At 39.8% G+C, this 26840-nt stretch overlaps 1 long non-coding RNA gene across 3 annotated transcripts in view; it reads right to left on the bottom strand.

The window, feature by feature from the left end:
* Positions 1-1449: 1449 nt before the first annotated feature.
* LOC135184516 (uncharacterized) overlaps positions 1450-26840 on the bottom strand; it is a 40927-nt gene continuing 15536 nt past the window's right edge. Inside the window, exons 2-7 of one of the 3 annotated variants that reach the window (XR_010306076.1) lie at positions 8198-8335; positions 7735-7803; positions 7108-7160; positions 6367-6613; positions 3355-3428; positions 1450-1598 (exon numbers count right to left, since the gene is read on the bottom strand). This is a non-coding gene — a long non-coding RNA (uncharacterized LOC135184516). Of the gene's footprint in view, positions 1599-2201; positions 2991-3354; positions 3429-5645; positions 5852-6366; positions 6614-7107; positions 7161-7734; positions 7804-8197; positions 8336-26840 lie in introns of those variants that run through there. The other 2 variants (XR_010306075.1, XR_010306077.1) reach the window with 2 other exon arrangements.

Raw genomic sequence — 26840 nt, 5'->3', positions numbered from 1 at the left:
CAATTTATTTCATCTCAGCATATTTTCCTTATTTCTGCCAGACTGTAGCATGTCACTGATGCTCAGCATAGAGGGGATGAGGGAGCAGTAAACACAATAAACACCAACAAGTGGGATGGGGAGACAGCCGTTACACAGCTAATCACAATAAGAGGAAGCACATGGCAGAGCTGGGCAGATGGTCTCTGTATGTTGGTCCAGAGGTTTAGTCCTTCCACTAGATGTCTTTATAGCTGCTATTTTGCTTTTGTTTCACAACATCAGTATGGGGCTCCACACATCTTCCTCTGCTCTTTTCTCCCTCCCCATTCTCTCTGCCTCAGACATTGCAGCTATATTCAGAGCAAAATAGATCAATTTATTAGCCACGGAAAGGTCACAAAATTGGAAACAACATCCTTGAGAGACTATCTCTCACCTCACTTTTTGCCACATTTGACAATTGATTCACCACAGAATAAAGGAGTGACTGCAAGAAGACAGGCTCCAGAAATGGCCTTAACTTCCTAACTGAGCTATACTGTTGGTCTTTCCTCAGGCCCAGGTGAGATTTATTCTCTGAATGCTATAGACTGAATGTACAGCCTCTCCACATTGTGTTCTCCTAGTATGACAAAATTCTTCATTTCACAACAGCACACATATATATATAGCCTTAGAGACAGAAAAAAGCTCATCCCAAGATGCAGTTTTCTGACATACATGCTTCTTGGTCATCCTGCCATACTGCAGCATGGCTCAGCTGTGCCTTGTAGTAAGTTTTTAGCTACATCCTGGAGCCATTAAGTGTTGGAAGGCACATCCCTACAGATAATGCAAGTTGCTTAATTTATTAGCTATAGTTAAAGGAGCTTATATCTTCTTGTACAGTTATGTTTTAAAATCTCACTTTAAAGGGTTTTTATTTTTAATTGTTATTTTTTGCAACTTCAAATACTGACTTGCTTAACCATGTGGCTACAAAATTCCTCGTTTTGTTTGGTGCCATTTAAGGATTTCCTACCTCATGCAGATGGCCTTCAGGTATCTGCGTTTGTCACACAGTTGCCATGATTTCAGCTTACTACTGATGCCATTTGTCTCACTGCTCTGGAAACAGGAGGGACAAGCCAAGGAGGTGGACTTCCAGGAGCATGACTATGAGCTCTGGTACAGGCAGAGCTGTTAACAGAAGTGCATGATCATGATTAGCAAGAGCACTGAACTAACTTTATTCACTTTGCTTCTTGCTAGTTCAGACATTATCATCTGTCCGAGGCAGCAATCTCGAATTTTCTCATCAAGTTTGGTGTCTTTTCAGGCTCTGCAGTTCTCTTCTATTAAAGAGCAAAGGTGATGAGCAAATTTCTGTCTTAAAGGAACATTTTATTGATTTTTTAAATTAATTTTAAAAATAATTTAAAACATTGTATTTAAGAGAAAGGGATCAAAAGAAAGGCTTACCACAGTGAAGGATATTATATGCTGGCCTGATTTTCATTAGGATCTGGAAGTCTTGTTCCTCAGCATGTCACCTTTTGTCAGCCTGGGTCTCATGACAACTTCTGGCAACAATCCTGAGAAAACTGCTTTTTTTCTTTCTTTCCAAAGCCCTTGCTCTGGCAAAAAAAAAAAAACAACAAACATTTCTGTCATTTTAGATTCACAATTCACATCCCTCAAAGCTCTATGCTTATTCCTCCCACTGTGTTCCTTGTGAATGACTGAGGCTGTGTATCTCAAAGAATTGCTTCTGATAAGACATTTGCTATGTCTCATAAGAAGCAGCAAATGTTAGAACAATGTGTACACAAAGGGAGAGCTGATAACCCACCTATGTATTGATTCTCCTGCCACCTCCAGGTCAGTTACAGTATTCATGCAATTCGTTCTGGTTAGTATTGTTAGAGCAGTGCATTGCACTCCTTTGAGAAGCACATGCCAAGCCTATTATAAAAGCAATACACTGAATTAGTTCCCCTTCTCTCACTAATGTTCGAGAGAAGAGCTCGTCCCTCTGCCTGTTTTAACGCTGAACTGAGTGCATACATCTCTGCCTTCTCCTTTAAAATGCATCTATAAGGAATTTGTATATAGTTCATTGCTAATTTTAGCTTGATCAGAAAGTGCTCTGGGGATACTTGCATAAAAGGTGCTGTGGAGATGTACTACAATGCATCATATCCAAATCAAATTCAACATAGTTAAAAATTATGGTAGTAAAAAGTGCTGCAGGGGCAAGGCTGACAGAGTCTATGCTGGAAGAAAATGCCTGGATAGTTGTGATGCCTGTATTGTCACAGGTTAAAACAAGGCCCTTCAAAGGCTATGCAAATCCCATGCTTTGGTATGAGCTGACCACATGCAGAAACTGAGAACTGTGTGGGGAGTGTATAACTGAGCCTCAGCCACACAGCACTAGTGGATCTAAGACTTCATAATGTTCTGGGTAAGAGGGTATAGTTGCTTCTCTTTTTCTCCCTGCTCTGTTGACAACAGTGCAAGGCCCATGACGGGGGCATCATGTTAGGTGATGACTTAAAGATTTAACATTCCTCAATGAGAGCAGGTTTCTTTTCCAATGCATGGTGCCACTGTTGCAACCTTGGGTTTATTTTCAAGGAATTTCACTGAATGACATAATTCCTCCCTGACAGGCTCACCTTTTATTTTCCATCCATTCTGCTTAAAACCTCCTTTGACTGTTGCATGTTGTTTTTTTAAACAAAACAACAACAAAAACCTAAGGATGCATGTAATATGCATCACCTGTAACAATTCTTTAATATATACAAGCAAATGTGGCAACTTTAAATCATGTTCCTTCTTTGAAACATGGCACAGACTGTCTTTTCCACTTTCTACTTAGTGAATCTTCATAAGGTTTTTAATACTCTTTCTACTTTTGCCATGATCAAAGGAATTGCTCTCCGTTTGCTTGTTCCTCTGATAAGTGATAAAAGATGTCAGTGAGACTAATGAGAACTGCCTCCAGCTTCCTTCATAAAGCCCTGTAGAAAAGAAATCACAATGCATCGTCAAACCTGCTAGTCTTTTAGGAAATAAAGTGTGGAAAAATACTAGGAAAAATAGACAACAGGGGGATGGGAGTGGAGGGGGATGAGGGAAACAAGCTTTTAAGAGAGAAACAAAATATATCGTTGAGTAACTAGAAATGTTACTCCCATTTTGGGAGTAATATCTGGGGGTCAATCTTGCCACAACTGCCTATGCAAATGCTTCATTTTTTGTGCAACATTATTTGCCTTTTTCCCCTCCACATATTGCATATACTGAAAAGATGATATATAGCTTTCTCCTACCATGATACAGCAGTGCTAGAAATAAGAATCCAAATACAGATTAGGCCTTTACCTTTCAGTGCTGAATGACAGCTCACTTTCTTCAGGATCTGCCAAAACAGAACTCTTTTCCATTTCAAATGGCCCCTAGGGCAAAGACCACCATTTGAATGAGAACTGAAGGCAGTCAGCACAACTTCAGGCTGTAAAACCATGGATATGTTTCCATTTACTCACACTGACAACATGGCTCAAATGAAGTGTGTACACTGAAACTAGTTCCAAACAAGTGGCAAGATTTAATTTTGCTCAGCCTTTTGAGCAAATTCCTCCCTCAATTCCTGTACTTCATACTTTGCTTCTGCAGATGTGCTGACCAATGTCCAGAGAGGGTGCTTGTATGTTCTCTGTAATCCAGACAATGGACAAATGGAAGAAGATGAGTGGCTTGCTAAACTAGGACAGGCAGCTTCAGGTCTTCCAATTAAACAGAAAACAAACATCAGGCTCATTTCTTAGTCTCCTTCTTCTAACAGCAAATACCTTGCTTTCATGGGAGATGTGCTCATGTTTTTTCAGCTGACACAGACATTCCAAAAGGTGGTAGCACTGTGATTTTTCCTGTGAATAACCTGTGCTATCACAGATGCTTGGCCAACAGATCATTTTAGCAAATGATATGAAAGCTTAGAGCAGAAGAGCTTGATAGAGAATCATGACCTTTCAGTCTAGTCAGAAGGCAGAAAACTTTGATTTATTTTTGCCTTGTTTTGCACTGATACTTCTCAGTTATTTTCCTAAAAAGAGACAGACTATTTCAGGTTGGTAATTGTAAAACATGTTGATTTATGATCACATAGAGCTATTTTATTATCATAGAATCAGAGAATCATACAATGGCTTAGGTTGGAAGGGACCTTAGAGCTCAACTTGATCTAGTGGAGGATGTCCCTGCTTACACAAGGGGGTTGGACTAGATGACATTTGGAGGTCCCTTCCAACCCAAATCATTTTATGACTCTATGATTTGTCTATTCCAACCTCCCTGTCATAGGCAGGGATACCTCTCAACTAGACTCAGCTGCTCAGGCCTCACCAAACCTGGCCTGGTCCTAGGGAGGATATAATCTTCCTGGGCAACCTATTCCAGAGTGCCACCACTTCTCATACTGAAGAACTTCCTAAGATCCACTCTGAATCTACTTTCCCTCAGCCATGTCTGCATAAATAGTTTTACTATGTATGTATATACTACCCACATTTATTGAAGAACTATGGAAGGTAAACATTACAACAATGTAGATTATAAATCAATATTTAAAAATACAACTTAATGCAAGCATTCTCAAGGGGAAAATGTGAACTAATTATATTTTACTTTTCAAATTAATAATTTTAATCAACAAAGGAAGGCTTAAAGTGACTTGTAATGGCTGTTTCTGGCTATGTCATTCTAGATTGTGAAACTAGTGGGTTTCACCTCGTATTTCATTTTCAGCCATAGGTGGTAGAGGAATTTCAGATGCAATACTGAGTGCCAGATATAGCAAAGTGGATATATTTCATTCCAAGATAAAAAAACCACAAACAACCAAATGTCTAAGGTTGCTATCTATTTAGGAAAATATCTGAAGAGTATGGAGAGAAGATAAATTTTCTTTGTGTTAACTTCAGTCACTGAATGAAATCAAGTGAGTAAATGGAACTTAGGAGGACTACTGTCTTTCCACTGCTAACTAATAGTGATGAGACTCCCTGGCCCAGTGAGAAAACTTTGCCAACAACATGTTTTGGGATTTTCTTCCCTTAATCTTTGAATTATTTAAAACAATGTATTTATACTGCACATATTAGACATTTTAAATGTAATTGTAAATAGTTTTATTCAAGAAAGTTGGGGTTTTTTTTTAACTGAAATTAGAACTTTTTTGGTTGAGTGAGTTTTTTTATCCATCTTGCTGTCGTTTCTCTTCATTAAGTAAAGAATGACTCCAACGCCTCAACAGAACAAAAACTCTCTCCTGGGGCTGTTTCCTCTTTAAACTAATATTAAATATGAATGGATTATGGAATCTTAAATAAGAAAAAGAAATTAATTTCTAGGTTGGATAGTGGTGGGATTAAGCCAGGGAAGTAGCCTAGGGGAGAGTGAAGCTACATAAACAGACAGACACCCTGAGGCAGCTTCTACTACCATTAGCTTCACTGCCGAAATACCAATTAACACCAGCCCTGAACCAAGACCACTCCTTCAAAATCAGAATCACACACGCTGTTAGGGTTGTGTTCTTCTAAAATAGTATTGTTTGTAATAACCATACTACAATTGCAACACTGACCATAAGAAACAAGAGACGTTGGTTTTCATTTGGGTTCTGTCTGAACTGCTGTTTTCTTGTGAGAGTCTGAGAGTGCACCAATTAGAATGGGAATAAGCTAGTGTTTGAATTCAATTTCCTTCATGAACATACTCACTGGAAGAATGATTGGTCAGGGAAGAAAAACAGTTCCACACTCATTATTTAAAACTCACAAATGGTATCCTTGCAGCTTCCCCTTGTGCTTAACACCTGGAGAGGAACAGTGCCTGTTGTATTCAAATCAACAGATCTTTTTTGTTTGATTTGTTTGCTTGGGTTTTTTTCCATGTAAATTGTCCATTTTGTGCATTTTACTGGGGAAACAGTGTGGTCTTCAGAACGGCAGGTCAAGTTTCTGGCCTGTCTTTTGAGTATTGGAAAGGGCATTTAGCAGCAAATTGCCATCAGAGCTTGAAACTCACAAGAGAATTTTAGCAACACAAGCTGCTGGTCCCACTCCCAAACCAGAGTAATTTTTTCAATAAATCTGACGGTGCCTGTCTGTACAAAAGTTTGTGATAACTTTAAGATTGAAACTGTCAGCACCCTCTTTCCCCAGCAAGCAGATTTCCACCTAACCTGTTCTATCACTTCCCCTCCTCAGCTAAACAGGAGAGAAAATACAATGAAAGACTCATGGCTCAATAATGAGAAATTAAAACTAAGTCTTAAAATGTCTTTCCCCCCACCTCTCACATGTTCATCTACTGCCCTTTCCTCCTTACCTGAGAGAATACTCCACAACTCTTTCCCTGTTCCATCACAGGGTCCCTCGCATAGCAGACAGTCCTTCATGAATTTGAGTTCTTCCCATAGGCTGCAGTTCTTCATAACCGGCTCCAGCATGGGTCCCTTCATTTGAGCTCAGTCCTTCAGGAACAGACTGCTCCAGTGTGGATCCCCAAAGGGTTCAAAAGTCACGTCAGCAAACCTGCTCCATAATGTGCTTCTCTCTCCAAGAATCCAAAAGTGCTGCAAGAAACTTGCTGTGAACTTTCCAATGGATCACAACTTCCTTTAGACATGCACCTGCCCTGATGTGGCATCCTCCACAGGCTGCAGGTGAATATGTACTCTACTACAGACCTCCATGGGCTGCAGGGTGACAGCGTACCTCACCATGGTCTTCCCTAAAGGTTGCAGGAGAATCTCTGCTCTGTACCTGGAGCATCTCCTCCTCCTCCTTCATTAATCTTTGTGTCTGCAGAGTTGTTTCTCACATTCTCAATCCTCTCTCTGGCTGCAGCTGTGCAGGCTTTTCCATCCCCCTTCTTAAGTATATTATCACAGAGGTACTACCAAGATCGCTAATGGACTTGGCCTTGACCAAGTCCCTCTTGGAGCTGGCTAGCATTGGCTCTATCAGACCTAAGGGAAGCTTCTTGCAGTTCCTTAGAGAAGCCACTCCTGTAGCACACACACCTCCACCCCTCCCCCCAAAACCTTGTCATGCAAACCCAACTCACCCATGCAACTACCAGGTGAGAAGCAGTCTCCTGGCTACCTTTACTATCTTCCACTGGGGAAGAAAAGCAGACAAGAAGATGCAGAATTATTTTAAAGGGATCTTATGCAGAAAAACAGATGAAAGAAGAAAACAAAGACAAGAAGGAAAAAAAACAAACTCAAACAAACTTGAAATTACAAGGAAAGGAGGCATGGATTTCAAAGGATAGTGAAATGCTGATACAGAACTAAAATTTAGTTTTATAACTACATTTCATGTGCCCAGAGAAGACAGCAAATTATTAAATATTTGGGACAGGGAAATATCAGGCCATGGCCACTTGTGTTTCCTGCATTTTACAGCTGGTTTGCAGGTATGAAGCATTTTAAACCTTAAACCTCTCAGATCAAGTGACTGCAGTGGATCAAATCCTGTGCCCTTTATCCAGGCTCTTTATTCTGCATTTGATTCCAATATCATTTTGCCTGCAATCTAGAGCTTCCTGTGCAGAGTATTATCACTCAAGGCCTAGTTTAAGAGCCCTTTGAGATGATCCAGGAGCTAAACCAAATTTCAAAACTCAAGACTGCTTTCATTCTCCTATATGTTAAGGAGAGAAGACTGTCCAGGACATTCTTAGTCTTACCTAAAATCCCACACATTTCCTCTTCTCCTTCAGTCTTTGATATATCTTGGCCTCTTCAACACTGTCAGCCTTGAAAAATGTGAAAGTTAAAATCAGGAGCTATGTTTAGGCTGTTGTAAACACAGTCCCCACAAAAAAAAAAACAAAACCCAACCAACCAAAAAAAGCAAACAACAAAATCAAACAAGCCTACCCCACAACTCAACAACAAACCAACAAAACCCCCCAGAAAAGAAACAACAGCAAAATACAACCCAAAGCCCTCTCTAAGAACAAACTGCTGGTGTCATTATATTTGAAAACAAACAAAAAAAAAAAGAGACAGAAGATGATAGATGCAGCCAAGCACTAGGAGTGTGTTCCTTTTAACCTGAAACTCTGCCTGTGGGCCATATCTTAAAAAACTCTTTGATGCAAGATAGGAACTAATGCTAGGGGCATATCCAGAACTGCACACAGCTACCTGCTGATTTGCCAACTCATGGGTTTAATGGTCTCCTAGCCTGCTCCTGGCACCTCTTGTCAGTCACTGACAGGAAGATCTTCCTCTGTGAACGGTGATTTGCACAGCAGGGGACTTGCAAAGCAGTTGCCACAGGTACTACACAGAAAATATAAGTAAATTATATAAAAATTAGATAGGGAAAAAAAAAAAAAAAGGAATCAAGAGTGGGAGGGGAGGAATTTGCTCCTGTGAGCAAAGAGGGCAGAAGAGAAGGCAGACAAAACATCACAGAAATCTTAGAGTGAAATGGACGTAACTGATGAAAGATATTAAATGCCTTAGGGTAAGAAGGATACAGTTGGACAGGCAGAAGTCCTTATGCCCTTATATGCACCACAGCTATGCATAACTAGCTGCCTGGGTGTCCTACTTTGTGGCCAGCTCAGAGAAGCCTCCTATGCTCTTAATACAGGAGCAGAGTTTGAGCCACAGCAAACTACTCTTAAGTTCTCACGGGCTACAGATAGCGAGCTGGTGCTTTTCTCAAGATAGCAGAGTCCTATACACAGCAATGCTCTGGAGAACATTTCCACATCGAGCAGAGGGACCGTTTGCACATCTGCTATACTCCCCTTAGAGGCAAGCCTGAATTATTTAAAGGTTCAAGAGGGAATACTTTAGCTTAAATTTGCTATATATGGAAAAGAAGAAAACATAAAATAGTGCATTTAGCCTTTATAAGCCACAGCCTAAATCCAAGCCCAATATTCTTGTAGATTTTCTGATTTACATAGCACTATTAGAGGCCTGGTTAGAACATGGCTTTTCTCTTCTGTTCTCAAGCCCAGGTTTTTATTTTTCAGTAACTATGTATCAGTGTCTTCAGCACTTAGCCCTTTCCTGCCTCCTTCCACTTCCCAAGATCTGTCATCACAAAGAATTCTCCTCACAGACACATAAAAAGAAACTTGAAACATCTATTGTAGCAATCATATCTTCATACTTCCTTCCTAAAGGGTTTAAAGATAGAAAAAGCTGGCTTTGGTATGCCACTGTACAATGTAAGCAGGTGACAAACAGGGTAAATCAAATCACAAAAACTATTCAGAGAGATGAAAAGCTGAGTAACCACTTCCTTTTTAAAAAGCTAACTCAGTCTGCACGGTTGTAAAATGTTTGCCTGCTCATAGTTACGGCTTGCAGGGTACCTGGAAATTCAGTCAAAGTTTATGTTCAGGAGATGAATCTACCATTAGCATTCACCAACTCTTAGGAAAGTCCTAGTGTGGCATTTTTAACTGCAGTACCCTTAGGTACTTAGGACTGCTAAAGAACCCAGGATAACTGTATAGCTAATTATGCTTCACAGAGATAGAGAGGACAAGCGAGACAAAACCTCTTCACTTCTACCTCTGAAGGGAAGGAGGTGCTGAGAAAAGACAACCAAAAGGCATGCCTCTCCGTTACAAGGAAAAGCTCATCAAGAAGGGATATGAAATGGCACTTTTCATGTCTCTCAAGTCACAGCTACCTCTTTCTAAATGAAAAATCTACTAAGTAGAAAAAAGGTACTGTTTATGTCTCTCCTGAAAATTACCAGAAACACGATCATATACACAGGAGGATTTATATCTAAAAGCAAACTCAAAGAAGAAGCTGATGGTAAACAAGGTCTTCACATCTATCAATGCATGGATTTTAATATATTTAAGACCTAGGTCTAGTTTTTACATTTACAGCTTTAAAATTCAGAGCCAGAGCCCCAGCTTCAGGCATGCCAAAGAGGAGGCAGATTCATAAAGGTTTTTTTTCAACTTCTGCTAGAAATTTAAGAACAAACTGCCAAGAAGTAGAGGAGGAATCAGTTTATATAAACTTGATATTTCAAAGAAGACTTAGAGAGCTTGCAGATTTTTTACATGGCCTGTTCCAAGCTGTCTTCAATAATGTGTTCTAATAGTTTAAACTTGAGACTGTGTAATTTCATACAACTGGGGCTGTGTGCCAGCTCTTTAAACAATTCACCTAAACAGCTGTAGTTAAAATACCCCAAATTTCTAAATCATTTGGGAAAAATATTTTATAGAAATGCAGAATTAATATTGTTCAGTTTGACAGAATTAGTCATGACTATAATTGAGAGCATACGCCATAACAGTCATGGGAAAAACAGACTTATGAAGACTCTCTTTGGAGGTGAAATGACATGCTGATCACTAGTGATAATGGGATAATGCTTCATGTTTGCAGACTGAACTACAGACCTTTTGAACCACAAAAAGTGAACAGACAAGTGGCTAGGTGAGAAAGTTAATAAGTGACAGGTGAAGCTGAATTTTTGCTAGATAGCAGAATGACATCTTTGCTGACAAAACATTTAAAACATAATCAGCATTTGCCTTGCACTAAGTAAGTGGCTGTTAAAAACACAAAGATGATGATGTAAGCATGGCTGAATGAGTGAATTATCTGTTGGTAAGGAGGCAGCTGTTAAAATTAAATAAATTTAGATAGTTGCTTAATTCTATGAAATGCCTTAAAGATCCTAAATGGTCTAAAAAAGGAAGAAATAAATAAAACAGAGGTGGGACACAATATTTGTCACTGGTTGTTGTGGTGACAAAAAAGAAAACACCCACACACTCTAGGAGAGCAAAAAAAGAGTCCACAGCATTAAGTCAACAACCCCCTAAGAGTGGGATTATTTTAAAGCAGGAATTACAGTGCTGCCAGATCCATATTTTCATTAGGACCTAGAGAGCTCAGCTGCACACGTTTCAAACCCATTCACACTTGTAGGCTTAAAATGTGCTCTTGTAAATGAGCCTGCCACATTCCACAGAGAAGCAAGACTCTCACATTTTCAGAATCAGTAGAGAATGGAGCTGATCTGGTAAACCTCTTTGTTGTCATAGCTGTGTATCAGGAGGTATGTGTGGGAATTCCCAAAGCTAGCATCACTTGGTACCTTACGACAGTCTGGTTGAAGAACAAGATATGCTAGTAAAGTATTTAAAAGAGAAGGACAATTGTGAGCCATTAGTAGATAGTTGAGAATATAAAAATCATAGGAAATACGTAACAAATCCCTGTGTTTCACATAGCTTGTCTGTGAGCACAAATGTGATGTCAGCTTTTGAACTCTAGAAGATCTGCCTTCAGAGATAGCCAATTTTCACCCAAATATCTATGTGACTTGGAGAAGATTTCCAAGATAATAGGGAGCCATTTTTCCTTCACTTTGTTTTTTATGTTAGCTCCTTGTCTTTACCTCATCTAATTCAGAAAGGCATACTGTGCAATTTCAGCTTTGCCTTATATGGTATGGTTTGGCTAACTGCCATCCTGATTGGTATTCTTGTGTCCAAAGGGCATTTAATCTCAGCCCACATTGATAAAAGGAGATAGGCAGGTGAACAGCCTGCTTTTGCTTTGCTGCTTTGCTTCCTTGCTCTTTCCCTGCTCTCTCTGCTGTGCTCAGTCATGCTACTGTTGCACACTGCCTTATTGCTTGCCTGCTAAATTCCACTGCCACAGAGAGTGATTTGCCATTGGAATGGGCTGCCCAGGGAGGTGGTGGAGTCACCATCCCTGGAGGTGTTCAAGAAAAGACTGGATGAGGCACTTAGTACCATGGTCTAGTTGACTGGATAGGGCTGGGTGCTAGGTTGGATTGGATGATCTTGGAGGTCTCTTCCAACCTGGCTGATTCTATGATGCCTGCACGCGATCGGCCTGTGTGGTCAGTGTGACATCGCGCTGAGACTGCACGGCATCTGCCTTCTGCACCTGAAGGTCCTGTTTAGAATTCCTGGACATATTTACAGATGGTCCAGAAGAAACCAGGAGACAAGGTCAGAAATTGCCTGCATCCTTTCCCCAGAAGCCAGGAACGTTCAAGACTCAATGTCCAACAAGACAGAGTCCTCTGAAAGCATCTGGGCACTGTCTGGACTGTGGCTAGCCCCCACGAGGGTAATAATAATCTGTGAGTAAATGCTTAAATGCCTCTTTGTAATTCTCTATTGCCTTCTGCCATAGAGCAGAAAGAGCTTGAGCCCAGCTACTGGGCAAGCAGCATATTGACCACAAGCAGCATCTCACCACAGAGGAACCTTCTCTTCCAGTTCAATTAACGTTTATTTATTTTGCTGGTTGCTACTAGATCTAGATATTATCCATAGAATGTTTCCATGACCGTGTAAGAACCAAAATATTATTAAAATTAGTGGTCAGGGGTGGCAAGAGTTCGAGTATCAAAATTAATAAACAATATTAATTTTGGAAAATATCATCTCACATCAATTAATTTCCCCTCCTCAACTCTGGCCTTAGTGCCATTGGCGTGTTTGTGTCTGCTGCTCTTTTTCTTCCAGGCATCTGTATTTAGATTATGTACTAAGTTCTGCCCTTCTTAATCAAGGGCAAAATGCCCACTGACTTCAACGAGGACAGCATTTCTCACTAGGAGTCCTTGAATCAAGTGCCTTCATTTCACTCCAGGACAAAAAAAGTGCTTGGAACACAGTGGCTCTCTTGATAATTAACAAATGTATGATCATTGTGAACATCTCTGGAACAAGGCTCTTATAGGCTTCTGTCCTTAATCTATTAGATTGTACAAAAGTTTAACTTTCATCTCAGGTAACACAAGCACTTCCAATGGATAGCCTATGGAACCACTCATCCTTAAATGGAAACTTTAAATGGTGAAATTTCAGGATTGTGCTTTCTATATAACTTTTTCAGTAGAGTGTATTTGATCCCTTTATGCTAAATCAACCTAGGATACTGTTACTGTGAATAACTTCTAATATAAACTAACAGAAATAACTAAAAAATTATGAGAAGCATCCTGTGTGTAATAATGCATCATTCAATTGCTCAAAGTTAAAAGAAAGAAATTTGAATAGGCCTGTGCAAGCACTTGAAAAATAAACTGGCATGAAGGCAGACACTGGAGACAAGGAGACAGAGTAAACACAGAAAACCACTCAGAAGGAAACCGTATCGGAAGACCCCCTACCAAGTTTCAATAGTCACGTACATGTCCAGCTCAAGATTACAAATGGTGTCACGGACTGTGAAGGGCCCAATTCCTTTGTATACAAAAATCCATGGCCACAGAGATCCACATTTCTTTCACAGGCCTTTTGAGAAACATGTCTCTGAGGCATTTCATGTGAACCACCCAGCCAGGAAGCATTAGTTCTTTTCACTGCCACACTATGTGGAAGAGTGAAATATCATCATTTATGAGTTCTGCTCTCTCCTCTCTATGGCTAGTAAAAACCTTGTGCTTAAAATTACAATGTAAAAGTTAAACCAGTTATTTGTCAGACATTCTTCCTCCACATTAGCCTATACAAACTAAAAGTTTTTTGAAGCAGGCACTGTTTCTTTTTAACAAGCTGTCCCGAGCCCACAATACCATACCTCTAAGAACCGATGTGTCTGCTTTTACTAACCAAACAGATGTACTGCAGCTGAATGTTGCAAGTATGATTTAAGCCACAAATATAAATATGACAGTATCTGCTAAAAAAAAAAGTGGCTTGTTTTGCCTTTTCTTTTCACTGGGTCAAAAATACGACTCCATACACACTAAAAAGAAGCTATTTTGGTAAGAATGCTCCTGTGCAGAGCTGATGTAGTGATTTAAAGCTCATACTGTAGAGAAATCAAAAGGGGAAATCGTCACCCTTGGATCTTGCCAAAAGTAGAGGTCTCTCAAGTGCCTGCAGGACTTCTTCCTCCTCCCAAAACACACGTTCACCAAGGCACAGCCTGCACTGAGCACCCTACTACCCAAGTTAGAACTTAGGCACTTAAGACTGCTCTCAATCTCTCATCTGTTTTGAGGCTTTTAAATTCTTCTGATCTTGAAGTAAATATGCACTTAGCCAAGAAAGTGACAAAAACAGAACAGGTACCCTAAGGGCTGCATCATATCACTCTTCAGCAGTGGACTGTCAATCACCACAACGCTGCAGAAAAGCAAAAACTTGACACTCACATAATATAATTTGGTGTCCCTATGTATCAATGGCCACAGAAAAGAATGGAAATGATTTAATGGATCTTTTCCTGGTAAGCATTACTGGTTTGGATATGCAAAACATAATCTGGCACTACTTATAAAAAAATAGAAAGACGTCTGTAAAGAACAATAATAAGAATTTTCAATTCACTGTTACCATATCCAGATAGTTCATTCCTTGTCCTTGCTTATCTGTCTCACCTTTCAGTTATTACAAAGTGAAAATGTACTGCTTGTAAGGTAGAACGTAAACTCCAGAAGAAAATGATGAGGATCTCAATGTGAATTCTGGATCTTCTGTGAATGGCCAGCCTTGCAATTACCTTATTTAGAACATATTTCATGGAAAACATGGAGCTCATTTGTTAAGCCTCCTGTTTCTGTGTGTGACTAGGCCAGGATATGTCAAGATAGAACAGCAGGGACTTAAAATGTTTTTGGATGTTTTTCATGGCAGAGTAAGGTATTTGTTTAGTAAGTTTTGAAATGTTTCAAGGCTGTCTCAAAGTCTAGCCTCAGGATGAAAAAAAATTAAAAACAGAGTTATTTTTAGTTAAGAAAAACAGAATAGATATGTCTTCACTGTTCTTTCCATCCTGATAGTCTTTGAAAGACGATGAGGCAATAAATTCAGCATTAACCTCAGCTGCACCCATCTCTTCCAACTGCAAAGCCTCTTTATGGCATCCTTCTGAGCAACATTGCTAAAATGACATGATGCTGTGTAAGAGAAAAATGTGTCTCACTTTTTGAAAGCACTGTGAATGAAGGCTTTGTGGAAAATAGTCCTTTAGCCTCTGAGCGCTAATGTGCCAATCCAGCAAAGACTGAACACACACTGAACTTCAGGGAATATTCATGTGCTGAGAATTAAACAGCTGCATAGCATTTTCCTGCATCAGGAGCTCTGCCAGTTTCTATGCCCTTTTCATTTCATAGACTGTACTCAAGTTGCAATTCCCAATTTTCCCAGATCTGATGATCACCAAGATGTGCAAGAAGATGGTACTCAAACATTCCTTCATAACTTCAGTTACTTTAGCTATTCATAAATAAAGAAGTCATTAGCTGCTCCAGACTATGTCTATATCATGCTGGCTATTACTTTGCCGTCCTCTGAGGAAGAGATGGCATTAACTTAGGTTCTCAATTATTCCTACTCTTTTCACATCTTTGACTTGATAGTACCCCTTTTCCTTTTCTAAATCTCAGCTACACTAATTTGAGAAGTGTGCTGATCCAAGAAAAAGGAAACAGAAAGAACTTCTAGCTCTACAGTGAGATATAGTACATATATTCAAGTACTGTTCCCATGAACATACAAGGTAAGCGCTGTCACTGTCAGTTTTCTACCAAATGTATTTGACAATGTACACCAAGTTAACACAGAAATATTTGGATGGTTATTTTCATCAAGGACCATAAAGAACAGGCACCACGTGATCCCAAAGCATTTTCAGGAATCTCACACTATCACAGAATGCATCTGTTTGGATTCCATTACTGGTAAAACCTCAGACCAGATAGAGATATTCTTATTTGGCTTTCAGCACCCAGATACTAGAGGTGACCAGTGATACCAGAGTTCTGACTGAGCTTTTGTCATGTAGAATTTCAACAGCACACTGTGTATCAAGCCTTGCTTTAATAAAGTATGCAATTAATTTCAATCAGAATTATTTCTACAAGTACCAAGAAGTGGTAATTTATATCTTCTCATGCATCTTGTCTCAGAATAATTTTTATTTAACATGAAGCATCAAATCTTTTTTGCTAAGCTCTTGTTTATGGATTTTCCATCATCAGAAAGTCAGGTATAAAAATACCTTAAAATATGCTAAAATGAATGGTGCTATTTATTTCAGTATGGCAAATACCTATAAAAGGTTTTATGGTGCTGAGAGTTTGAAAGTGACCAGACAGACACATTTCTTCACCTGTAACACTACTGTCACAGGTTGACATCCTGTCACAGGCTGCCAGGCAATGATGCCCACGTCTGCATTAGTGCAGAGCAGAATTAAATTCTCTGTTATCATGGCAATGCACACAGAGATTCTCACTGTAATGTGAGAATGTAAGATTTCACTATGTAAAACTGTTTCTTTAGATATAGGTTTGACTGTACAGACTGTAACATTAATGTCTGATGAAGTTGGTGCCAGCTGAAATCAATGGAAATTGGATTTAATGCCGGGGATTTTCCAATGGAAGGGGCTTGTTCTGCCTTTGAGAGATTTTCCGAGTTTGCGTGACACTAGGTGGCAGTAGTTGTTTTTAGAAGCTTTTTATCCTTTCTCTCATTTCCACCCCCACCCCCCTTTAATTTTGATCCATAAATAGAAGTGAGAAAGCAGACATGATAAAATCACTGCTGATTCTACTGCCAGTTGACAAGGTGGGGAAATCTACAAGAGACTCGAAACAACATACAGCTTTCAAAGCAAGGCAAGGATACATCCAGAAAGAGTGATGGCTAGTCCCAAGGCCTTGTTAAGAAGCCTTTGGGAAGAAAAACAGAAACCAGCTAAGGACTCATGCTGTTTGTCATAAGAAGGTATCTTCTAAAGCTTTCCCAGAACTAGACATGTAATTTCTTTCCTTTCTAGGGTCAGTTACTACATTATCAACAGATTATGTAGTCTTTTCTATCACGTGGGGAAGATAGGGAAATGTTATTTGTTTTGCCTTTCCTCCTTTTGAGATCAGTTACCTTAGGAGAAGATGGGGATTATGGCAGATTGAAAGGTCCACTTCCTACATTGCATTCAGACAGATATTTGTTAACTATCAGAAAGTAATATGATGTACTGACCACTTATCTAACAAATAATTTATTTCTTTTAAATTCAGCTCACCAAATTATTTAAATAATAAACAAAGTGGATTTAAGTAGCATTATCTCATGAAATACTGTAAAAATAAAGATTTTCAGATTTGCACACTTACAGTATTCAAAACCAAGAATTACAATCACTCTGGTCTAAAATCTCAGAGTATTCTGAAAATAGAATACATTTCAGTTTCTTCTGAGCCTGATGCTTCCTGCTCTTATAAATCTGGATAAAAGGCTGTCTTGATTCGTTTAATCATTGAGTCAAGGAACAGAAGCTTTAGAAACCAAAATGTTGTGAGGTTTGTATTTAACCTGCAAGAGTTGGCAGTGCTGCATTTCAGGGTCTGCTGGAATGGTGCTTTTGGAGACCGCCAGCTGTAAAGAAGTCTTCCATAATACTTTTGGGCTGCAAAAGCAGCAAGTAATGGCTAGGTCAGCAAAGGGAATTTAACAATGACATTATCCATCTTGGTATCTGGTCAAGACATCCTTACTTTTAGAAAGATATGGAGAGATCTTTAATGCAAGGTTACTGGAAAGTTGTTTTTCCATAATATTGAAGAGCACAGTGCACCATTACCAGCTGAGTTCCTCTTTGGGTCATAGTGCAAGCACTAGCATAGAAGTAGGTTCTTTCGTAAAGACTGTTTGAGCACTGACTCTGAATAACAGACAGTTGCACTCATGTCGAAAAGTATTCTGGCTAAAATGGGGGCATGTCTCTGGAAAATGAAATCTTCCGTGTCCAAAGAGAAGGGAACTGTTAAGACAACACCAAGGATCACAATATCTCAACAGAGAACAGCACTACTGGATTTCTAGCAAATGTGGAATTTCTGGCCTGAGTTCATACAGCATTTTAGTTTCTCCAATTCCAATGTTATTTGCCATCAGACCAAAGACTTGAACTAATCTATCATAATCTAGTTCTTGCATTCTTCTGTTCAAAGAAACAAGGCGGGGGGAAACCAAGAAAAAATGCCCAGCACATTGATTTTTTTTTTCCTTCAGACTGACAATGATATTGTGCAGACTAATAGTGATGTGAACTCCAGTTGTCTTTGGTAAGGAAAAGCCATTAACATTGACTTTCCCTTTATCCTTTTCTTTTATATCTATTTGCCTGTTAGCTGAACTTTCTTTGTACCTCTTGAAAGCCACTGTAATAATTCATACTGACTGCAAAAGACATGCCAGAAGAAAAGGTTGCAAAGCCCATACTGACTGCAAAAGACATGCCAGAAGAAAAGGTTGCAAAGCCACTTATTTGTCATTATCTCAGTTGTTGATCTTAGCCAATAAAGTGCTGACTGATCACTGCAAATGTTTCTGCTTATAACACATATGCACTGAGCTGATTATTCATTTTAGCTTCTGTTGTTGCCAGTCTTTTAGCATGACAGCTAAAATCCTGTAAAGTGCCCCAGCTCAGGCCCCAGTAGAAGTGACACACCATGTCTCAGAAGTGGAGTGATGCCTCTGATGTTCTGAACAACATCCTGCTACAGCATCACCACTTGCCTTCAGAAAACCTCTGAAGTGCATAGTGAACTACACATCCAGTTGTTTCAGCAGCACTGACAGGGGAAATACACACCTGAACTTGTCCATCATAGCTTGCTTAATTTACAGGAGATGAGGAAAGGAACAGAGTCTCAAGTGTGTGTATGCACACAGTGTGAGAAGGAAATGAATCTCTTAGGTACTAGTCTGATTTCTGTTGACAGCGCTATCCTATGATAGTACCTTGCACTTTCCCCTGTTTCAGTTTTACCTTTATAGCACTCACTGTGATGTCCCTTCTCTGTTAGGGTTGCTCCAGGGGTTCAACCATCAACCACAGAACAGAGATCTTCCTGGCATTTTGTAGACAACCTGCAGTGATGACTCTGCTTCAGGCTGGGCTCTGTGCTTATCTGTAGGATTCCAACACACATCAACGAAGAAAGCTGAGTAGGTAGACTCTGGATGCTAAAAACGTCATTTGAGCTTCTCCCTTATCTCTGGACAGGCACTGCTAGCTACCCTCAGGCACTTCTAACTCTCAAACCGAAGTGGGAACTTTATCCTTCTTATGCCCTCAGTTTTGATCTGGCTACCCCAGTGCAAACTAAGCCAGTCTGCATACCTTTTCCATAGCTCTCATTGTGAAGGAGACAGCTAAAGACAACGTGCAGCACGGCGCACAGTGGTACAGATCAATAATGTCATTGCTTCTCGTCACTTCCTATCTTTCCATAGCCATCTGCTTGTTGGTTTTTTGTTTTTTTTTTTTTTGGTTTTTTGTTTTTTTGGTTTTTTTTTTTCCTAAGAAATAGCAGATTTGGGCAAATGGGCTGTCTTTTTGCTCTGTCTTTTAACTCGATTTAGGGTTACCACCCCACATTTAGAGCTCCTACGCACTTCGGTACTCCAGATGGCAAGTACGGACAGATACACACAAACTCCTGCCTATTCCAGCACACAGCATCAGTCCATGTGCAGAGAGCCCAAGCAAGGGCTGTGCAGCACTGTAGCTTTGTTTTACAAGATAATGGTGCACGTGATGCAGGTCCAGAGCAACAGGATCAATTTCAGACACGTGGAGAATGTCTAGTATAAATAAAACAAACTGTGTGAATCAAATATTTAGCTTTGGAAACGCTAGCTGTTCCAGATGCAAAAATCTAAACAATTATCCCAAAGTATATTTCTATTTCCCTCTAGGTTTTATTTTGTGTTCATTAATATGTACAACGTCTTCCTTTTAAAAAATACGTTATGAGCCACATGCTCTCTCTGTGTACTTTTATGGAATTGCTATTGGAGTTGGATGTAACTGCATTTGCATTCAAGGCAGAAATCAGCTCATTGTGGTAATGTCTAATTTGTTGGGGCATTGACTACTTAAATCAGATTATTATAATGTTTACATCTGGCACAACCCCCAGATTGCGTGGTAATTGTCATGTCTTGCAACTTACAGCTATGCAGGCTCTGCATTCAGTCTGACAGGTCCATTGTGTGTATTATTACTGAAACATTTGTGAATCTGAAGGAATTCTTAGGAATTTAAAAGAAATCTGAAGAACCATTACTCACAACTATGTATGCAGTGCAGTTTGAAGTAAATGCACTCACTCCATTTAATTGTGGAGTCTCCTTTTCTGGAGACTTTCTAAACCTTCCTGGATGTGTTCCTGTGTAGCCTGCCCTGGGTGATCCTGCTTTGCCAGAGGCATTAGAAATGATGGTCTCTGGAGGTCCCTTCCAACCCCTAACATTCTGTGATACTGAAAATGTGCAGTTTTTCTTCGAGTTCCCACAAGAAGGCTTCAGCTGACATGTTCAGAGATTCAGGCAGTAAGCAGCACCAGAATAAATTAGGACTGGGGAAAGTTAAGACAGTCTGCAAGCACATCTTCTGCTATTAGGCACAGTTACTTCCTCAGGTTTATTCCTAACACCAGTCAAAAATACAAGGGCTGAATTGTGAAGTATTCAGAAAGAAAGAAACTACAAAGTACCCAAACGACAACTTACATGTTGCTTGAGTTTCAGCTCTGCTTCTCCAGCAGAAGTTCTATGTGGAACCCACAAACTGAATTGCAGATGTGTAAGCAAATACACTCAACTGAAAGAAACACACATTGCTCATTTTTATAGCACTTAGCACAGTGTGGTGATGCTTCATGCCTAAGTTTGTAGATGTCACTATAAATTTTTTAAGAAGAGTAGTTTCTCAGTAAGAGAGAGAAGGGAAAAAAAATGACAAGAGATTTTATTTTCTGTCCCCAAACTATACCTCTCAACACTAGGAAACACACACAGCTGCTATAGACAGCCTATGGTGATGCCACTGCTAAAATTCTCTTCTAGAAAGCTGGAAGAAGCGTGGTGCCCATTTTCCATTTCTCAGGCACAACTCTCACCCCATGGTACAATAGCTGCTGCTGTTCACTTTCTGAGATTTGTGACTAGTGGTAACTCCATGTTATCCCCTTTTAACTGAATAATGGCAAATTAGTGGGGAAGAAAAATGAAGGCACTCTAAGGATCAAAGAGGAATTTCTGCAAAAAGGCATGTGTGGTTGGTTTCTAACTGAAACACAATGTCAGTGGTTCTTTTAAAACAGGATGTGGAGTCTCCTGTTACTCATGGAAAGGCTGATGGAAATTTGCCTAGCCTTTGAGAAGGGTTGTTTTGGAACATTCTCTTTGAAGTATCTCAGGCACACTGTTGGCAGTGAGACGAAGCAGCGGTAGAAGGGACTTCCTTGTAGCTTGTTAGGAAACCAATATGAGTAAACCAATTGATGAAGGAAGGTCTGTACTATCTGCATGGTGCTGTGGCAACCATGTGGGCCAACAAGCTGAAAAGCAGGTGGTTGGCAGCAACTGCCAAATAACCATCTTGACCTCATCAATAGCCAATAAAGAAATAGAAAAGAAACAAGTTACAGATGGCAAATAACTAAACAAAAAGACATTAACTGCCAAGAGGAGCTCTTCTGGGGAGTAAATTTGCCCTAGTACCACCAGTTCTGACTAAGAAAAAAAGATAAAATAATTTGCCTAATTTACTCTGTGCATTCAGTGAATGAATATAATTCATATTCCTTAGCATTTGAAAGGGAAATACTTTGGAGTATTTAGATGGTCAATGGCTATCAATAAAGCAAATATTTATAAACATGTAAAGATATTTTCATTCAAAAAAGCCCATGGAGAGATAGAAAAATAAATAGATGCAAGAGGTCAGCTTCTAAAAGAAATTTGGTGGGAATATAGTGAATTAAAGATCACAGTCAGATTGCTTTAAGAATCAAGAATGTAAGTAAAACAAGTGTACATTCCTTCAGAATTGGAAAAATGTAAGTTCAAACACATCTGCCAAAGATGTTACAGGAAAAATTAAACACAGCAGCTAAAATATCCAAGTCTCTTGTGGACCATGCTTATGTAATAAGCCTGAACATGGCAGATGGTGATATGCAGTGAGCTCCAAAAGAGGATAAAATATTAAGTTAATAACAACTACTTTAAAAAGGACAAAGACTAATTGTTCAGTTGACTTGTGAGAAGTTAGGTGACTATGTTACTATATAAAAGTAATGAAAGACAGGAGCTAATGAAAAGGTGCAACAATAAATTTTAGCCAAGTGGTGCTATTATTTATAAAACACAATTAAGCATTGCTTGCTACTCTTTTTTTCCACACAGCAATTCAGACAGGGAAAGAGAGTATATTTGTAGGACTCTGTGCATCCACAGTGCCTTAGGGTAGCTACATCAAACAGCAAATGGAAGCAGTATCCAACAGGATTCCCAGGTGCTACGGAAGAAGTACCAATCTAGGAAATTATCCCTGTATGTTAGCTCTGGTATCACTGCCACACACAAGATTAAGTCTTCAGAACTTCATGCATAGAAAAGGTGGTGCCTGGCCTGTCAGCCTCACCAGGATATTCCATCACTTGAAAATCCCTGAAATAATAAGATTTATTCAGCTTTTCTGCTAACAGCAGTTTTCATGCTGTTTTGTGCTTGTTTGTTTGTTTTAATATTCAGCACAGACAAAGACATTTTGGTAACTAAGTTGGGGCACAATATTAAACCTCAATGGTAAATGAGTTACAAGAGGATCTGAACCCAAGAATCTAATGTGGGAAGCATGGTGCAGCATTCTGTGTTTCATGGCTTGCCCATGGGCTTAATTTCTGCCTTACAGCCAAGCTGGCCTGGGCACAGTCCCTGTGGGAAATGCCAAACCTGAGCAGCAACCTTGATGCCTTCTCCATAAATCTCTTTCACAGAGAACACCACAGTCTCCATAAAATCACAGCATCTAGTCTCTCTGCACTCTGTCTAGCCTGAGATTCTGGGAGCAGAGTGTACCCAACAATACATAGCCATACACTGGATGCTTATGTGAGCAGCTATGTTGCTACTGCAACCCCACCTTCACATTTTAAAGATGATATGACAAACTTACAACAATCCTAAACCAAGCTTGGCCACTGTAGGAAGCCATACATAAAGCTTTCAGGTCAGCTCATGAGCATCACTGCTGGCTTGTACTAGAACAGTGGCCATATAGACAGACACTCAAAAGCATCCTAACACTTCATTGCAGCAAGTAATCTCTGGTTCCACCACGCTTATATCAAATGTTTCCACGCTCCAAAGTTTTCCAATTTTCTTTTAAAAACAGGTAAATACTTATTAAATGTAATTGAGTGTCAGCAAGTTTTAAAATACATTGTAGCAGTTCATATAAACCACACCTGTAAGTGACATCTTTGCAATACTCTTGTACATAGGCAGCTCAAAGCTATTTCTTGCCAGCAGCAGTGATCAGCAGACTTTAGATGTTGTTAAAAAGCTTACAATATCAGCAGGGCAACTGCTGCCTCCATTAGAAACATGATACTAAGATGCTGATTAATACCAGGAGGGGGCTTTAATCAGCCAAAGCCATATGCTATTTAACTTAAGATGAAAGTGCAAATGATAATCATTATTTCAGAAAGGATGTATTTAAAAGAAGAGCAGAACAGCAAGTGGCATCTTTTTATCATTAGAGCTTCTTCATACAGCCCCTTTTTTTCCTAAACCTTTTTAAGCCCTTATGAACATCTGGATCATTTCTTCATTATATAGACTACCAATATCATTATGTTTGATGTAGTGTTTTTAGTGAAGCTATGCTAAACTTCTAAATATACAATTAATTCCTATTAATTATAGTTTTCAAACTGGTGAAATTATCCATCATTAGCTTAATCACTTGTATTTTATCTTAAAATTGTATTCACTCTTTTATAATCCCTACATCTAAAGCCATTTCTTCCCCAGGCTTTGTGTTTTGCATGCTGTTTGTATAAAGGTTTGCCAGCCATTTTCAACTGCTTGCAGAATTGAAGCAGTCAGTGGCAGATCATTTTAAAACAGAATCTAATTCAGCTTAGTTGTTTTACCAAGAAGTGCTTCAGAGAGAACAGGGGGAAAAAAGAGGTGAATTTGGATCTGTAAAGGGCTTCACCAGCATGCAGTACAAGGGCACCATAACTTCACCATTAGACCTGATAAAATTTTAGTCCCATATTCCTTACACAAAGATGGGGGTGGGGAGGAGCTTAACAAGAGGAGTGTGAGAGAAGAGACTTATTATTTGTTTTCCGCTCCATGAGCCAAATTATGTGGAAGTCTGTGTCCCCTGTACTTGAATTGCTTGGGTTGGAAAAGACCTCCAAGACCATGCAGACCAGCCATCAACCTAACACCACCACAGCCATTAAACCATGTCCCAAATCATCATGTTCACATCTTTCTTTAACACTTCCAGGGATGGTGACTCTGCCACCTCCCAAGGCAGCCTATTGCAATGCCTTACCACTCTTGCAGCAAAGAAATTGCTCCTAATCTCCAACCTAAACCTCCCCAGCACAATTTTAGGCCATTTCCCCTTCTTCTATCACCTGATACTAGGGAGAAGAGACCAACCCCTATCTCATTCCAATGTGCTTTCATGTTGCTGTAGAGAGCAATGAAGTCTCTCCTCAGCCTCCTCTTCTCCAAACTAAACAATCCCAGCTCCCTCAACTGCTCCTCACCAGGCTTGTTTTCCGCACCCTTCACCACCTTTGTTACCCTTCTATGGACACAATACAGCACCTCAATATCTTCCTTGTAGTGAGGGGTCCAAAACTGATTCTAGTATTCAAGGTGTGGCTTCACCACTGCCCAGTACAGGAGCACTATAACTCCCCTACTACTGCTGGCCACACTACTGCTAATCCAGGCCACCTGGACACTGCTGGCTCATCTTCAGCCAGCAAAAGCACCTCTGAAGTTTTTCTGAACACTCTGGCCTCATTTTAGGTTTACTCTGTGACTTAAAATGGAAGTTAATTATGGCACCTTCATTAAATATATCCCCTGACACTTCTGACCCTGAAGTTGGATGCATGTTTCCTTTTCTTTGATATCCCATTTTAGAATGAAAAGAGAAATAGTCAGAGGGTTAAAAACACCACAACAGATCTGCTTAGTTATTTTCAAAGTTGTTTTAAGACACTGCAAGTCAGAAAGAGTTCAGAAATGCTGTTAGCACTGATGAGACGCCAGTATCAAGGCTGACTGGTGTGATATGCCCAGTATGTAATAACCCACTTATTATCATAGACTTAGTTCTCAAATCTCCTCTTTCCTGCAAAAACACACGGTCGAGGTGAAATCAGGCCATTGTTTTCATTCCAGGATGTGCCCATAAGCCTAGAATGATCTAGGACTTTCTCTGTGCAGAGCCACAGAACAATAAATCATGGTAACCTGGAGTTCTGTGGATGTCAATAGAATAGAGTCTATGCTACATCACAGTTCATGCTGCTAACTCAAACTGCCTTACCAGTACTTTTCTGATTAGAAGTGAGGCCCATAGAAAGCTGTTCACCTTCTGGACTCTTACCCCCAGCACAGCCCAAATCACAGCCCAGATGCCTGTTTGCAGATGCTACCAAAAGAGAAGCAATTGGAAAGAACAATTCTCCTGAAGGTTCATCATCCTGAGCAGGAATTTTCTAATTCCATTTCACCTCATTATAGCAGACATTTCTCTGCTGGACCTTTTTATTTGTAGCTCCATTTGCCTCAGTATCACAGAATCATGTGCTCCCACTTTGCTTGTCTCCCAAAACTCCCATTCTGGGGAACTAACATACTTAAAAATACAGTTCCCAGTGCCTCAGAGTACCAGACAGTCGATTCAACATTACTTCTCTTTCTATAACTCTTCCATCACGTTAGAAAATTTTTGCTTTTGTCAAAAATCCCAGTTTGACTGACACTGAAAATTCTTGTTGCAAGAAGAGACTGAGCAGGAGCTAAAGTTAGTTTTTTACCTTTTGTAGTAAGACAAGGCTGTTGTTGGTTTTGGCATGTTGTGGCAGCATGTGAGACCCAGCAGCAATACTGTGCCAGCTGGGGGTGGAATCTTTGGGTCTGTTATAATCACTACTCTACTTCCTTTCAGCTCCTGCCCCTCCTGTGTCTCTGCTCTCCTTTTGACTCTCATTCTCTAAATGGAAATTTAGAAAAAAAAAAGAGACTCAGGCATCTGACCCATGGCTCACCTCCAGGTGTGCCACAATATGCCTGCTTATCATATGGGCTGCTTTTGCTCCACAGGGCAAAGCTTTAAACTTTGATCACTCCAGATGTATTTTCTCCTCATAATAAACTGAAAATCACAATCATCCCTTTTGGGTCTCCAACAGCTCATTTTCCCATTATTCCTTCTGTAAGGTATACAATGAATACAGTGCTAAAAGCACAGTCTAAATCAGTTTTAAACCAAAATTCAGAAACACTGCAAATAAATTGTCTCTTCTCAAGCAGATTGGCTGCCATGTACTCCAAGATCCAGGCAGCAGCATCCAGATCCAGCAGGGCTGCAAATTCTAAAGTGACTAAGTTAGGCTAACAAGGATAGCCCAAAGTTAACTCTCTCTGGTTCTGTATAGTGCACATATGTCTCCTTTGCAAATCACTCCTGGGTAAACTCCTGCAAATCACTCAGAGCAGAATAGTCCCAGTTGCTTCTAGGCAATGTAGAAGGCATTTGCATGGCCACTTCACAAACTTATCCTGCAAAAGAGACTGCAGCCAATTCAAGTACATAAGAAATGCTGAATTAGGCCAGTGGTGCAGCTAAACTACCATTCTGTGCCCAGGAATGGAGAAGTCACCTTTAAGCCTACCCTTTTACTTTGTCTTTTAACTAGTTTCCAATAAAATAACTTGTC

This window comes from Pogoniulus pusillus, chromosome 20 (assembly GCF_015220805.1).
Source record: "Pogoniulus pusillus isolate bPogPus1 chromosome 20, bPogPus1.pri, whole genome shotgun sequence".
Classification (NCBI taxonomy): domain Eukaryota; kingdom Metazoa; phylum Chordata; class Aves; order Piciformes; family Lybiidae; genus Pogoniulus; species Pogoniulus pusillus.
The sequence above is the reverse complement of the archived record's forward strand: the minus strand, read 5'-3'. Positions and strand labels throughout refer to the sequence as shown.